Below are 16,184 nucleotides of genomic sequence, written 5' to 3' on the forward strand. Positions count from 1 at the left end.
TATACACATGTACACCAATTTTTGTTCCTGTTGATAGATCTCTCCACAAAGCTTAGAGAGGTTATCTCCCTTGTCAGGTCTAGGGAGGTCAGGTGTGCCTCCCAGGATGAAACTGATGAACTTCCAGTCATTTTTTTGGGACACAGGAGCATTGACCTTACATGACAACTGTGTTGGGCTGAGAGTAGGCACCCAGGAAACGTTAGCTGAACACAGACTCTTTAAAGAGTGGAATCCACCTCAAAAATTGGAAATAATTTAGAAGCAAATTCACCACATCTCGCTGCCTTTTTGGAGAGCAGAAAATATATATTAGAAAATGCAGGAACTTCTTTTTTGGTGGTTGATTTAGGTTTTCTATTTCCTCTGTCAATTTTGGTAATTTGGATTTTTATAGGGGAAAAAAAATTGAGTTTTCCTAATGTATTAGTATGCAATTGTGCAGAGTACTCCCTTAATCCTGAATGTGTTGTTTTTGGTCACATATGTTCCTTCTCATTTCTAACAATATTGATGCAGAGTTTCTTTCCTTGATTTATTTTCTAGCAGGGTACTGTTTCTTTGTTTTAATTTTTTCCCAAAGAAACAGCTCATGGATTTAACAATTCTGCTGTTTTTATCCTGGCTTTTATCTTGCTGTTCCTTTTCCCAGTTTCCTTAAGGGTTTGTTTCATTTTCCTTGAATCTTAATTGCCTGCTTAGTTAATTTATTTTCACTTTTGATGACACAGGCATTTAGAGCCCGGGGCCTTCTGGATGCAGGTGGCCCTGCTCAGATGATACACAGAAGTCTTCATGTGAGTCCCTTTGTCTAGGGAGAGGGTCTGTTGCATCCCCTTCTCAGAGGTGTCTGACTCGAAAGGGGTAAAATGACTGATCCGGGACAGTGGTAAAACTGATTACATCCTGCAGGTGTTGATGTTTTAGCATTTCATTCTTATTTTTAGACTTAGTTCTTCATTTCCTTTTTTTTTTAATAAAGGAAAGTTCCCTTCGAATTTAAAGTCTCTTGGACTCTAATTTTCTCTTACTACAATGTGACCTAGTTAGGATCGGTTCTTGCATACATTCTCTGGAACCTTGAGAACAAGGTGTGTCCTGCTGGGCAGTACTGTCCTATAGAAATACCATGTGAGTCAGAAATGTAATTCTCTATTTTAGTAGCCACATAAAAAGGTAAAAAGGTGAGATTAATTTTAATAATATATCTCATTTAACCTACTATGTCCAGGTTCTTATATTTCAATATAAAATCTTACAATAATTGTCAGATATTCAGCATTTTTATTTTTGCACTGAGTATTCAAAATCCAGTATTTATTGTACACTTACAGCATATCTAAATCTGAAAGCTAAATTTTCGATGGTTAAAGAGTAAAATGTAGTTCTACCAAATAATAAAGTTGCATTTAATAGGGAAAAAAAAAACATTTTATACCGCATCCCTATTTATTAAATTTTAATTGAATGTTAATTAAAATTAGTTCAATTAACATTCAATTAAAATTTAAAAATTAGTTCCTCAGCCAGGCTTATTGCATTTCAGAGTGTTAGACACATAGGCATCCTACTGGAAGGGTGGCGCCAGGCATTAAGATTTGAAACCAATTAATTCTATCTTGGGTGTATTTTCTCTTTCTTCTACACCCCTGTCAAGACCTCAGACTCTGTCCTAGGTAGGTAGCAGGAGTTAAAATTTCCCACGGCAATTTTGGGCTGTCCTTTTTTCTTTTGTATTACGTTATTGGTGCATAAAGGTTTATGATGTATTTTGTTATGTAATTTATCTCTGTATCCTGACCCTTCATAATACTTTTTGCTTTAAATTATCTTTTGATATTAATTTTGCCACTCCTGTTTCCTTTTATTAGAATCCTGGTGTTATATCTTTGACCAACCATTTATTTTGAACCTTTGTCATTTTGTGTTAGGTGTTCTTCATTCATACACATTGTTGCATTTTATTTCTTAACAGAATAATCATTTCATTTCAATAGGGTGATTTTTACCATTTGCATTTCCTGTTCTGTGTTATATTTTGACTTGTCAGCCAATTCTTATGAAAATACACATATTTATTTGCTTTTACTTTTTTAGTTTTGCCTTTTTTGTGTATGGACTCTATTTACTTTTATCTCTCAAAACACTTTGGAAAGAAACGTTCGTCTTTGAATTCTATCAGCGATTACCGTAAAGCAGTCCACAAACATTCACAATACTCTTGAATTCGTTCCTGTTCAAAAACAAACAAACAAACAAAACCCCCAAGAAACCCTCTTATCCACCATCCCACCTCCCACTCCCATGGGCCTGAATGGCCCGCCGTGCAGCAGCCAGCTCCCAGTCCAGGCAGGGCGGCCAGCAAACCCACTCCTTTCTTCAGCCGGTGGGGGGGTGGCTTCTTGGTTCGGCTCCCCGGCAGCCTCCATCAGCTTGCCTCCCAGAGGCCGCACGTCCTGGCTCTGTCACAACCCGGCCGCTCCTCTCCTTAGCGCCTCACTCACTGCGTATTCTCTGGGAAAGCCAACCCGTGGTTTCCAGGAGCCAGTGAGCATTCAGATTCCCAGGCCAGCCCCAGGTTCGGAGCCAGTCGGTGGCAGGTCGGGCCCAGGAATCTGCATCGAATGCCCTCTACTCCCCAGGCGACTCCGCTCCAGGGGTCAGTGGGCCCCACTTTGAGAAATTCTAGTCCAGTTCAACCTCTGCTCCGCTAACGTGGGCAGGCGCACGGCTGGTAAACAGCCACCCGCCATGACCAGGTTCAAACTCAGGATAGTTTTTCTCCTCGTACTTCCGGTAGGCCAGCTCGTCCTTCCCCGTGACTCCCGACTCCGTGGCGGCCGATCTCCTATTTCCACCTGCCTGCCCGGAAGTCCACGGCCACGCTAGGCGGGGCCAGGTTCATCCTTCCCTCGAGCTCTGTTCCTAGTCCTCATCCCCCTCCTCCTCAGTCCCGAAAGGCCTTCGGTCCTGGCCGTCTCCACTTCCCTCTCCCCACCCGCCATGTCCTGTCCCTCGCTCACGGCTGGCTAGTTCTCGAAGTCATTCGGCCTTCTTGGGGCTGGGCACGGGGACACTGCGGGCGGCAGGACAGACGCCCCCTCCCGGGCCTGACGTGGCTCACAGCAGTGAGATTATGGGGAGAGACCATGCCGTCGCCGCGTGTAACGTGAGGGCCACCGCCACGGGTAAGTGCACTGCGCCCGCGTCCTGGGAGAAGTTGCAAGTGAGGTGGCTGTCGGGGGCGGGCGTGGGGGCGGGGTGCGGAACGTTCCAGGGAGGGGAGCGCAAGGCGGCCAGGGTGTGGGAGTGAGGGTTGGAGCAGGGGTGTAGACACACGCCGAAGGCCGAGGTCACGCGTGTAGGCCAGACTCAAGCGTTAAGGCCTTTCTGAGGAGCGCGGGGACTCGGTTTTAAGGAAGTTAAACACTGGAGCCGCCGGCCTTCTAGAACCCTTACTGTGGTGCGGAAGGAGGGCGAAGGGGCAGTCAGGGGCGATGGAGGCCCACACCCCAGCGCGGGCGGAGAGGAGAGGGTGGCGGGTTGGAGGGCTGTTGAGACATAGGAGCAGAGCCTGCTGACAGAGGGGTGGGGGCTGGTGGGGGGGACTCGGGGACCCCAGAGGTCACCGCCTCAGCACACCAGCAGCGGGTGCCTGGAGGCCGCCGGTGAGGACGGCCGCGGGGTGAGGACAGCCTGGCGGCGGGGCCATACCGTGGCCTGGAGTGTGCTCAGCCGCCAGAACGGAGGGGGGAACCCGGGCCGGAGGAGGAGGACGAGGAGGAGGAGAGCGGCTGCCCTGGGCGGAGGGCGAGGAGGCCGCCCTCGTCCCCAAGGCCCCTCGGCACCGCTCCCCAAACCCCGACCCGCACACCACGAGTGAGGCCCGGAGTCCGGAGCGAGCGGCACGCATGCGCCGTCTGCCTAAGCTCGGCGTCCCCTCGGAGTTCCACAGCTTCCGGGAGCGCAGATGGAGCGGGTCCCCGGAGGGCGAGACCAGGGGAGAGCTCACGGCCAAGGCCTGGGGTGGACCAGCGGCGTGTGGGGAGGAGCAGCGCCAACCCGATCTGCTTCCTGCTCCCGGGCTCCCGCTGAGCCCTTGTTCCCGCGCAGTCACCTGCCTTGACTTCTTAAGATGCCGCTTGGAAACCAAGATGGAGGTCGGCGAACACCGCGGAAGCGGTTCACAGCTCCCGAACTTGGCTTCTCCGCCAGGTCACCTCGGATACGGACGGCCGAGGGATCTGTACAGGACCCCGATGATTCTCCCGGGACCCCAGCTGCCCACTGCGGGAACCTTCATGTCTTCCTGTCACCCTAGGTCCTACCTGGGTCTCAGAGCGGCCTCCTTGCTCACCCCCGGTCTCCAGGCCTGCCCGCTCAATCCTGGCCGGCTTCCCTGGCCCTCTCGGGGCTCTGGCCTGACTGGCGCTTCCACCATCGCGGCACTGACCACACTGTGCGACCCGTCCACCGTTTCCCCCACGGACCTGGCCTCTCCCGCACACAGCAGACGTTCGATGAGCAAGCCGAGTTGGGAACCATGGCTGATGAGCGCTTACCTGGCCATTTTTCTAGAACCTTCTAAACATGAAAGAGAAGGTCTATTGCTCGCACTGTGCCTGTTCCCCTGTCAGTGAGATGGGGAGGTCATTTCCCTGTGGAGCAGAAGAGCTGACACCGGCGTGGTGTGTTACCCTGCATGGCCCATCTGTAAATGTCGGTTCTCGCTTTTTGTCCAGAAGAGTCACAGAAGGGCTTGCTTTACCCTCCACGTGTTTGGCAAGTAGTCATTTCAAACACGGATGAGGTGGATTTCTCTCCTAAACCTGCGTCTCCTCTCTCAAACCTCTCTTCTTCCAGATGTCCAGTTCAAGCCAAAAATCTCGGGGTTGCTGGGGACAGATTGCTTTCTCTCGCCTTCCACGTCTGACCCATTTACTTCAGTCTCTTGACCCCACCTTCAAAATGAGCTCAGAATCCTAGTTCCTCCTACCACCACCCCTTCCATCCCCAACCCACTGTCACAGGAGCCAAGCTCTCACTCACGGGACCCCCTATAGGAGCCCTCTCCTCACTTGGAGCTCTGGGTGGCCTGTTCTGCGTGCACGTTGCACGCGGGCTCTCAGTCAACCCTGTGCCTCCTCTGTTCTGCACCAGCTCAGAAATAAAGTCCACACCGCAGCCGACAGCCGACGCGGCCCACCAGGCTCTGGTCTGAAGCTGTCTTGTGGTTAGGTTGAGGTTATGCATTTTGGGGCAAGAACGCCACGGAAGAAATGCCCTTCCCAGTGCATCATGTCAGGGCACAGGGCGTCCCTCTTTCCTATTATGAGTGATGTTAAGCTTAGTCAAGGCCATGCCTTCTGGGTTTCTCCACTGTCAAGTTATTATTTCCCCACTCAAATATTTTGGATCAAAGTAAGTTCTACAAGAGCACAGAAACCCATAGTTTTTGTATGTCCAAGATTGCCCACCAGAGGGCGACCTTCACCGGTGAATCTTTATGGGCCCCAAATCAGATGTTTCTAAAGCAAGAAAGATGTCAAGGCTGTGTGGGGCAGGTCAGGATGGCTGGTCTGAGTCGAATCTCCCAGGGGAGACCTTGCTTGGGTGCACAGCCCCTGGGGACAGAGTCCTGGATGGGCACTGGGGCCAGGTAAGGGGAGGTATGTTTGGGGAAAGGATGGTTAACGGTGTTGCTTCAACTGGTTAGAAAAGAATGTCCCTCCTTCCCCTTCCATAGAAACCTTAGAAAAGGCCAGTAAGAAGGTCCTGTGAGTGTGAAACTAAGATTTAGGCTTGCCACTTGCCCAAACCCCAGGGCAGTGGGGATATCCATCCTCTAATTAAACTTTGATTTGGCTGTTGAAAACCAGTATAGACCTCTGCAGGGGCCCAAGAGAACTTTCTGGGATGAGGGATAGATTTCTGTTTTGGTTGGGATGATGTGACATTTGGCAAAACCCAAGGAACTTTACCTTTAAATTAGATGCATTTTAAGATTTTAATAATTTTGATAATTAAATAATTCCCTAATAATCTGGACTAAGTAAACCACTAAACATTTCATAATTTCTGACAACGTGTAATCTTTTTAGTTTTTAATTGCGATAAAATACGTACAATGTAGAATTTTACCGTTTTCAGCATTTTTAAGCCGTGTTAACGACATTCACATTTTGGGGGCATCCGCTGCCAGAACCTTTTCATCCTGCTAACCTGCAACCATATTAACATTAAAGAGTGCACCTTTCTCTTTCCCTGTCCCGCCCCAGGCAACCAACATTCTGCTTTCTGGCTCTGTAGATTTGACTCTTCCGGGTCCCTCATAACGTCTGTTTGTGACTCACTGACTTCACTTAGCATAGTGTCCTTAAATTTTAGCCGAGGATTTCCGTCCTTTATGAGGCTGAATGGTATTCCACTGTTTGGATACACCACATTCTGTTTTCCCATTCACGGACACTGGGGTTCCTTCCACCTTTTAGCCTTTGTGAATCGAGCTGGCCAGGAACATGGGTGTAGAAATACCTCTTCAAGACCCTGCTTTCAATTCTTTGGTGGTATATACCCAGAGGCGGAATTGCTGGTTCATTTGGTAATTCAATTTATAATTTTTTGAGATGCCCCATACTGTTTTGCACAGGGCCGCACCCTAAGGCATGCAATTTTTGAAAAATCATACACCTCAGTAAACCTGATTTCGCAAGGAAGATGCGGTTGGTAACTCGTGTGGGGTAGTGGCGGGAAGCCTCTTTTCTTCCTCTGCAGTTCACACGGGCGAGCTTTGATGGATCCTTCCCATGTCCTTTGAGCTCCAGACTCATTTCTGGCTCTAATTTTACCCTCTGAGACCAACAGGAAGATTAATAGGCATTTTTTTAATGGCTCCCAGGCCTATAGGCCATAACCACCCCCCCCCCCCACACCACCGAATAAAAATAAACATCCCTGTCCTGGGCTAGCAGCACACATATGCTTATTCCGCCTCCTGCCTCTTGTAGCCCTTTCTAGAATCCCTCATCTTGTCTGGATGTTGACTCAGAGACAGTTGGCAATGAACCCTAACAAGCCGGCCACCCAGGCCCCTTCCAGCCCAGCCAGGAAAACAGTGGTTTCCAGAGCAGAACGGGCCTTCCTGAGGGTCCAGCTTCAAAGGGCAAATCTTCCAGGGGCCAAAGCTGGTTGGCCATCTGCGGGTATAGATCAGATGGCTGGAGGAACTTTCTGGCTTTCTTCCTCCCAAGTAGAGAAGTCTCTGCATCCCCCTCTCACCCCCAGGCAATGAAGCCTGGCAGGTCACTGGTTCCGGGCCTGAGGCAAAGCTTTCCCTTGGCAAGGAGATTCTTGGTTAAAGGTCTCCAAAGCTTACAAAGGCTTAGGAGCTGAGGCCAGGATCCTCCCTTATCAGTGTTCTTGACCTTCCCATCTGACTTCCAAGTGTGGAAGAAAACAACCAGTCCACTGAGGTGATCCCCCACATAATCTCTGGACTTCTGTGAATCACTAACACAGTTTCTGCAGTGTGGAAACGGCAGTGTAGGGCAGGGTTTGCCAGTGGGTGGCCCTTGGCCCTCATTTGGCCTGTGGCCACATGTGCTGGGATTTGGGCCACACACTGGTTTGTTGTTGTTGTTGTTGTTGAGTTCATAACTAATATTTTCAAATGTATTTCACTTTCTTTTTTTTTTTTCCCCCTAAAACGGATTTCTAACTTCTCTTGACCTATCATTCACATCTGGGAGCAAATTGGTTTCCACCTGACCACGCCGGCTGGAACTGAGTAGAGGGCACCCCACCCTTCTGGGCAAGGCAGGAGCTCTGCAGTGGTAACTCTTAGTCAGTCTTACACTGGCTTTTACTGTGTTCCTTTATGTTATCTGCCTGGCCCCATAGTTGTATGAGTTTGTGAACCCTAATCTCTGACTCACACATTTTTCAGAGTTCAAAGAACCTTTCATGACTGTCTAGTTCAAGGGTGTCAGCAGACTACAGCCTAAAGGTCAAATCTGGCCCACGGCCCACTTTTGTAAATAAAGTTTTATTGGCACCCAGCCATGCCCACTGGATTGGATCTTGTCTATGGCGCCTCTCACGCTACCATGACAGAATCCAGTAATTGCAAAAGAGCATGTGTGTTTGGCAAAGCTGACGTATTTACTCTTTGGCCCTTCACAGAAAATGTTGCTGTACTCTGATCTGGTCACACCTTCTTAATGTTATTGATGAGCAACCTGAGGCCCTTGACAGGGAAAGATGGAGTGTGGTCATTCTCAGTGGCTGACCCTGGACTCTGAGCCGGGAGCCCTGCCCACGAGATCCCCGTGGAGAGGTTTCTGTACACCCCTGACACTTCCGGGGCCACCCTGAGATCCTTGAGGATCTGGCACCACCTGCCTTCCCCTGACTCTGGATTCTATTGGTTGCTCCGGTGTGAGAAGCCACCAGGCCCTTCTCCTCGCCCTGCATCTCTTCCGTGAGCTGGTGGTGCCGAGGTGTCTGGTTCCCATCACGGCTGACAATCGGCCCTCCGCACCCCGCCCCAGCCCAGAGTTTGTCTGTAAACCCTGACATCATTAACACCCCATCAATCGCCCAGCCCTAGCAGGCTGGCGAGGCGTCCATCTGGAATTCGGCCCTGGCAGAGATCAAAGTCTGGCTGTCTGGAGCCCTGCCTTGGGGAAGAGGAGGAGGAGGAGGGCTGGCTGGGGGCTCAGTTCTGTGCCCTTGTGGGCTGAGCCTGGAGACTTATGGAGTCTCAGGACCTTGGGTCCTGGCAGCTGGGTGCTGGCCCCACTGTGCCCCTCTGTCCCTGTGGTCAAGAACTTTTCCTTTCTGGACCTCAGTTTCCAGATACATAAAATGGGATTACGGTTCTTTCAGAGAGAAGCCAGTGGGTGTGCGACCCCTTAAAAGTCGTGCAGCGGAATAAAACGATACGATGTCTGAGATTTGCTTTCGAAATATTTCTAGGGGAAACCAGCATGTTTGTTGGGGAGTGGGGGGTGAGGCAACAGGACATTGGTTCCATGAAATTGGCAGAGTGTTGATAATCACTAAATCTAGGTGACCGATGATACATGGGGGCCTGTTATACTCTTCTCTCTACTTTTGTGTTGGGAAATTTCCATAGTAAGGAGTTAAATTAAAAAATCTGTCAAATTCAGGGCACCTGGGTGGCTCAGTGGGTTAAGCCTCTGCCTTCGGCTCAGGTCATGATCCCAGGGTTCTGGGATCGAGTCCCACATAGGGCTCTCTGCTCAGCAGGGAGCCTGCTTCCCTCCCTCTCTCTCTGCCTGCCTCTGTGCCTACTTGTGATTTCTGTCTGTCAAATAAATAAATAAAATCTTTAAAAAAAAACTGTCAAATTCTGTGGACCTGCGTGGGGCAGTTTTTCTTTCTCTTGCTTGTTTTTTAATCTTGGAAGAAAGCGTTGTTTTCCTGATTATAAGAAAATGTGTCTTGCCCCTGCTTATCTCTCAAGTTCATGTTTATATTGGGGAAGACCAGGGTAACTAGCCTCTGGGCATGTGTTTTCAGCTACACACACCTTTCTTGAGGACCTGTTTTAAGCCCGCAGGAGCGCCAGGCTATGAAATGAGAGCTTCTCCTTAACCAAAGTGCTCTCCCAACAGTTCCCCTCCCCTCCTGCAGCCATCCTCCCCAAATATGCCCTGATGTCCCTTTACAGAGTCAGAGGCAGAGGGGCTGACCCCAGGACCTTGCCACCTTCTCTGGATCAAGAACACGTTTTAGACTCCAGTGTTCTTGCTACTGTATTGCCTGTTGTGCTCACCTCTCCAGCAAGCCCAGACCTACATTTAGGTTTGACCTCTGTCACCCATCCCTCGCTGCAGGTGCCTTTGCCATTGGGTTACCAAATATAGCAAATTAAAACAAACAAACCAGGATGTCTAGTTTAAATTTGAATGTCAGATAAGCAACACTGGCTATTCAGCATAAGTATATCCCATGCCATGCTTGGTGTATACTTCTACCAAAACGGTATGCATTATTTAATGAAATGCGAATTAAACTAGGTGTTTTATATTGTATCTGGTAACCCCACTCTGGTGTCACTTATAATTCATTCACTCGTCTAAGGATCTTCTAGATGGCTGGCACTCGCTGGAGATTGATGAGTTTAGTGCCTGTCTTAAAGAATCTTCCCTACCGTCCAGGAAATCCATAATCGCCAATAGGTGTTAGAAGTAGAGATCCCAGCAGAGCATGCTGGGAGCACAAAATAACGGTAGTGCAGGATGAGGACGCTGCTGGAAGAGGCAGGGCTGTGCACTGTGGCCTTGACCGTAAGGGTGGCTGTGGCTGATGAGGTCGGTGGCATCCCTGAAGCTATTTTCTGTAGTTTACAGTGAGTAGCTGGCCTGTGGCTCAAAGTTAGGGATTCCTTGACATCAAGCCCCTGCCAGTTTCTCAGCTGCTTACAGATTCAAGAAATAGCTGTCAGGCGCCACCATGTCCAGGGCACCCAGAGAATAAAACAGACGAGCTTCCCGCCTCCTGGCACATGGGATCTATGGGGACATATGAATAAACGAGCACACAGGTAAATAAGTACATGGTGTCAGAGATAAGTGCTATGACAAAAATGAAATGGCACGGTGGTGGAGGGATGAGGGTGCAGGGGAGGCTAGATTCTGACGTGAGGTGGGGATGACATTAGTCACCAATGCTCTTGTTGTACCTGCTCCTTCTGTTACCTGCTATGCTGCTCTAACGGCTGTGTGTGTATCAACTCAGTTCATTCCCACACCAGCCTCAGGAGGTAGGTACCACTGTTGTCCCCATTGTCCATAAGAAGACACTGAAGCACAGAAAAGGTACATGATTTACCCTTGGAGCGTCAGTTTCCCCTTTGTAAAAGGGGGACTCATGGACTCCTGTGAGCATCAAAGCAGCTTGTAAACCATGAAGAGTTGGGCACATGTGTGCTCCTGCGTCTGGATACATGTTACCTTTGCCAACAACTGGGAAGCATTTGAGGGCCTCACTTTCCCTATGAAGTGAAAGTGGGCCTGTCCCTTTTTGGACTTGGAAGTCCCCAGAGGTGGGTTCCACACCCCGTACAGCCTGGTTCTCTCTCAGCACCTGGACCAACCCCTGGAACTTGGCAGGAGTGCATCCCTGCTCATTCTCCACTTGGCTCTCAGTCATGGAAAGGTTCCCTCCAAAGGAAACATCTTTGAGTACCTGTCACATTATCTTCTTCATTTGTGCTGATTATCTCCAGCCTGATATCCTGTTCAGCCAGGGGTAAACTGAGATAAGACTCATTTGGCAGCTAAGGCTTGGGGCTTTCCTGACTCTATTTCCCATCTTGCCAGACCTACCATGGACTCAGGGCCAGAAGGGCTGGGGAGATTCTTTGGCATCTCCAAATGTAACTTGGCCCTTTTTTTCCCTGGCGATATCATGAACTAATGAACCAGAGATTCTATGCTTACAAAATGACTAAAATCTTTGGATCATAAATAAAAACCAGCATTTCAGCTTTCCTTGTGCCATGACTTTTTGAGCCATCCACAGAAGCCTAGGGTTCCCTTCTCGGAGTGCTGTTCTTAAATGCTTTAACTAATAAATAAATTATAAAGGAAACAACTAATTATATCAATATAATGTAAGTATTAAAAACAAAGTTTTGATATTATAATATATGAGTTCTTTAAATTAATGCATAGAACAACACTTAGCAGCAGACTTAACAATGACCATGTGTTTGGAGTAAATAGGACAGATGAAGAGTATGTTAGTGAATGAGAAGAGAAGTGTGCCCAGAGTGCTACCCAAAGAGACCAACAGACAGAAAATATTAAAAAAAAAAAAATAGAGTTTAAGGGACCTTGGTGTTGGAATGAAAAGATCTGACAGGCATGCAATAGAAATTTTAGTGGGAGAGAGCAGAGAAAATTTGAGTTTTCAAAGAGTATTTTTTTATACCTGATGAATGACATGAATCCTCAGATTCAAGATGGACAACTATCCCCAAGCAGGATAAACAAAAATAAACCTGTATCAGAATACAACTGCAGAACACAAAGGAAATTTTGCCATCAACTAAAAAAATGACAGTAAAGGCCTGACGTCATTCTTGAGAGCAACAACAGAAGATAAAAGTCACCATCTTCAAAGTGCTGAGAACATAGTAACTGACAACCCAGAATTCTATACCCAGCAAAACGGTCCGTCAAGAGTGAGGGCTGAGATCTGCATTTTCATATACACAAAAGAAAGGCTTTTTGTCATCAACTGACATGCTAAAATAACTGCGAATGTCTATACTTTAGGAAGAAGAAAATGAAGGGCAAGAGGAGGAATGTGGAATATGGGGAGAAGTGCTGGACAGAAATAAAAAGGTATATCTAAATGAAATAATCGTATAAAACAATGAGTGTTTTGAGAGCATAAAACCACGTGGAAAGATATACTGTCCCAGGATGATTTGAATAACAATGTGTTGCATCTGTGTATTGCCTGGGAGGAAGGGAACAATGTTGATTAACTCAGTCTACAATTAGCTCGAAGCCAAGGGGACAAACTAATAATCTAATGGTAGACACTAAAATAACCGGAACAGAATGTATAGCTTCCAACCCATGAAAAATGAGAGGAGAAAACACAGGGCAATCCTGTAGAAGGCAGAAAAGGGAGAAAAAAAAAGAAGCATAGAAAAGGCATGATAAATAGTGCAAAATAGGTTATTAGATATAGATAAATCAAAATAGATCAGTATTGCCAATAAGAAGCATTGTCTTATTGGATTAAGAACAAAAATGAAAATAATAACCTGCTACATACTTTTTAGAAAGTACACAGCTAAACTAGATGCACAGAGAGTTAAGTAAGCACACGAAGACATAAGCCAGGTGAACGCAAAGAGTGAGTTTGTATGGCTATATTAATATCGGACTAAGAAGACTTTATGGCAAAGAACACTGTCAGAAATAAAGAGGCTGACAATATAATGTTAAAAGACTTAATTCCCAGGAAGCTCTAATAATTTTAAACCTGGTTGCACTTAACATAGCCCAAATCTGCAATTACTGTGGAAGATTTTTAACATGGCTTTCTCAGTAACCGAGAGCTGTACATGACGTAAGAACATAAAAGATTGGAACAACACAATTAACAACCCAGATCTAATGGACATGCATAGAACCCCACAATTAGAGACTGCACATTCTTCTCAAGCACATGGACATTTACCATTGTTAATGAGAGGGGCACTTTCTCTGGGAAGGGGGGAGGTGAAGGTGGGCGAAAACAGACCCAAGTTTCAGGAGGGTGAGTGGGCCTGGTTTTGAATCTTGCCTCTAGGGGTCTTTACTCAGGTGGGCAGAGACTGATTCTTCCAGGGGTATTATTATTTATAGGGTGGACATTGGAGCTTTTTGGAAGGGGGGAGGAAAGTTGGCTTTTGGGGGAAGCCTGAACATATTTTCCCTTAGGAACCTTTTCCTTGGGGTCAGGATGATTTCTCCTGGATGGAATACGTAAGGACTTCCCTTCCCCTCCAAAAAAGAACACGGTGTAGAGGGTTTCTTCTCCGTGGACCCACAGCTGATAACCAGCAGGTTTCCTTCCCAGCCTTGCCTGGCTTCAAGCTCTCTCCATTGCCCTTAGCGCTTTCCTCTCAAATTTTCTTGCCTTACAGAGGCAGAGCCTACTGTCTCTTACCCAGAGCATGTTCAAGGGCCACCCTGAGCAGCCCAGAGAGGCAGGGGTGCTGTGCTATGGGGTCAGCCTGCCTGAGCTCTTACGACTGAGACTTGCCCAGCCCTGGTCCTTTCTGTTCTTTCAGGTCCACTCTGCCTAGCCATGTGTTCTTCAACCTTTACTGAGTCCCTATTGTATGCCAGGCCCTGGGCTGGGTGTCCCCTTGGAGCTCCCTGTCTAGTGGAAGGGTCAGGACGCGGCTGTATGAAACAGAAGAAAAACCATCCCGCTATAATGGATCAGTCATTTCCTGAGGGCCTATTGTGGGCCAAATGCTAGTCATCATTCTCGCTCTCCCTCTTCCTGTCCCTCCACCCTGTGGCCCTACTATGTGCTAACTCTGGGTCTAGAAGCTGGCCATGCAAAAAACCTAACAAGAATAAGGCTGTAATCCAGATATCTACAGATTTGTTCATTCACACATTCATTCATTCAGCAGTTGGGTCCCAAGTGCTTTTATGGACCAGTGGCCATCCTAGTGATTTGTGGGGAGTGCACACTTTTCAGTAGAATCTGAGAAGTGGTCACAAGTTCCCCCAAATAGTATTGATACCTTTATGTGTTCCACTGAGTCTTCCCAACATTGCGTAGTAGCTAAGAAGCCGGACTCTGGAGCCTGACTGCTTGAGTTTGAACCCAGGCTCTGCCATTTATTAGCTGGGTGAGCTCAGACAACTCACTCAACCTCTCTGTGCCTCAGTTCCCTCATCCACAAAACGAGGATATTAAGTCTCTCCTTCAAAGGCCTCTTAAAGATTGAGTTAATATTTATAATGTGCTTAGAATGGTAGCTAGCACAGAGAAGGTGTGTATATAAATCTTTGTTAAATAGGTAAAACAGTGAGAGGGAAAGAAGGTCATCCTCACTTTACAAATGGGAAAACTGAGGTCTAGAGAGGGGACTTGACCAGCGTAAGTCTGTTTGTGCGTTTCATACATTGATTTTTAAAAAATCAGAAACAGCTGTTTTATTAAAAAATGATCAGACACACATTATAAAATAGTTGAATATTGCTGAAGCCTTTGAACTTGAAAGTGATGCATTCATTAACTCCTTCCCCCATGCAGTTAAGATTTTGAGAAGTCGGGGCTTAATCCTTCCAGATTTAATAAAAATACTCATGTTCACATATACATTTACTAGCTGCTTTTGTTTCCTTATGAATGCATCACAGACTCGTTTCCGTGCTAATCTGGAATCCATTCTGTTCTTTAAGTTGCTCCCTTGCTTTCCAATATGCGGGGCCACTGTCATCCATCCAAGAAACCCCAGTGACGGACAGGCACAGCATATCCCATAATCTGTTGTCAAAAGCCACCTGGTAACATATTACATATATTCTCACATGACACGCGTGTGAGGCACCACTATTTCCGGACTGTACAGCTGACCAGGAGGAGGTACCCACGCTGTGTGGATCTCCTCGCTTCTGCGGGGGCAGAGGGGGTGAATGAAAGGAAATTTCCGGCCACTCCATCCCTTGCGGCTTGTCTGTGGGTCTCAGTTTTCTTTAGACTTTTCTGTGTAGATTTTTCAATCCGCACACCCTGAAGGAGCACATGTTGGAGAGGGAGCTGGCAGGAGGTGCCTGAAGGGAGGCTAGTGCTGTACTGGGGCTGGGGAGGGGGGCCGTGAAGGCCTCTGTGCTTGCCCAGTGCCCTCTGCCCACCCCTTTCCAGCGTGACATCCCAGCAAAAGAAGGAAGCCCTCTGCCAAGCACTAATGGATCCGAGGCATCTTCATCTCAAGTGCACAAAATTGGAGCTGTTTATTTTTCAAAAGGGATGGGGGGGGGGTGATAAGGCGAGGAGGAGGAGGAGGAGGAGGAGGAGGAGGAGGAGGAGGAGGAGGAGGGAGTGCAGGACAGAGGAGGAGAGGAGGGGAAGAAGAGAAGGGGAGGAGAGGGTAGGACAGGTCTGAGATGGTTCTTAGGTCGTCCTCTTCCCCAAGGACAGTTTGCATTTGTCTTAAGTTGTTGGTGAAAATTAAGTGGGCAGTATGGGGGATTCGAAAGAACACGGGGGCAGCAGCTGGAAGCAGCAGCTCCTACCCCAGGGCTCAGGTAGAGCCCCCAAAGAGAGACTGAGAGCTCTACCTTGTTAAGGGGGCCTGGCCATGGTTCGCCAGATGTTGGAGAAATTCTGTGGGGCCGGGCTGGCAGAACTTGCTGGAAATCTCCCGCCGCCCCCCACCGTCAGGGTGCCAAGGAAAGCTCTCTCGGGGTGTCTCCTTCCAGGCGCTCTGCTACAAAACCACCTGGGAGGTGGGAGCGGCGCGTACCTGCCGTTCACTGCAGGAGCCGGGCACTGGGGGGCGCTCTCGAGAAGCCCGGGCCGCAAGCCCTCTGCACCACCAGCAAAGAGCCCTTTCTTTCCTGTTGCAAAGTGTCTCCAGCTCTTTCTACAGGTAAAGCTCAATATCGCGCCATCTGGCAAAGGAAGATAAT

This window comes from Lontra canadensis, unplaced genomic scaffold (assembly GCF_010015895.1).
Source record: "Lontra canadensis isolate GAN:19392208 unplaced genomic scaffold, GSC_riverotter_1.0 scaffold58, whole genome shotgun sequence".
NCBI lineage: Eukaryota > Metazoa > Chordata > Mammalia > Carnivora > Mustelidae > Lontra > Lontra canadensis.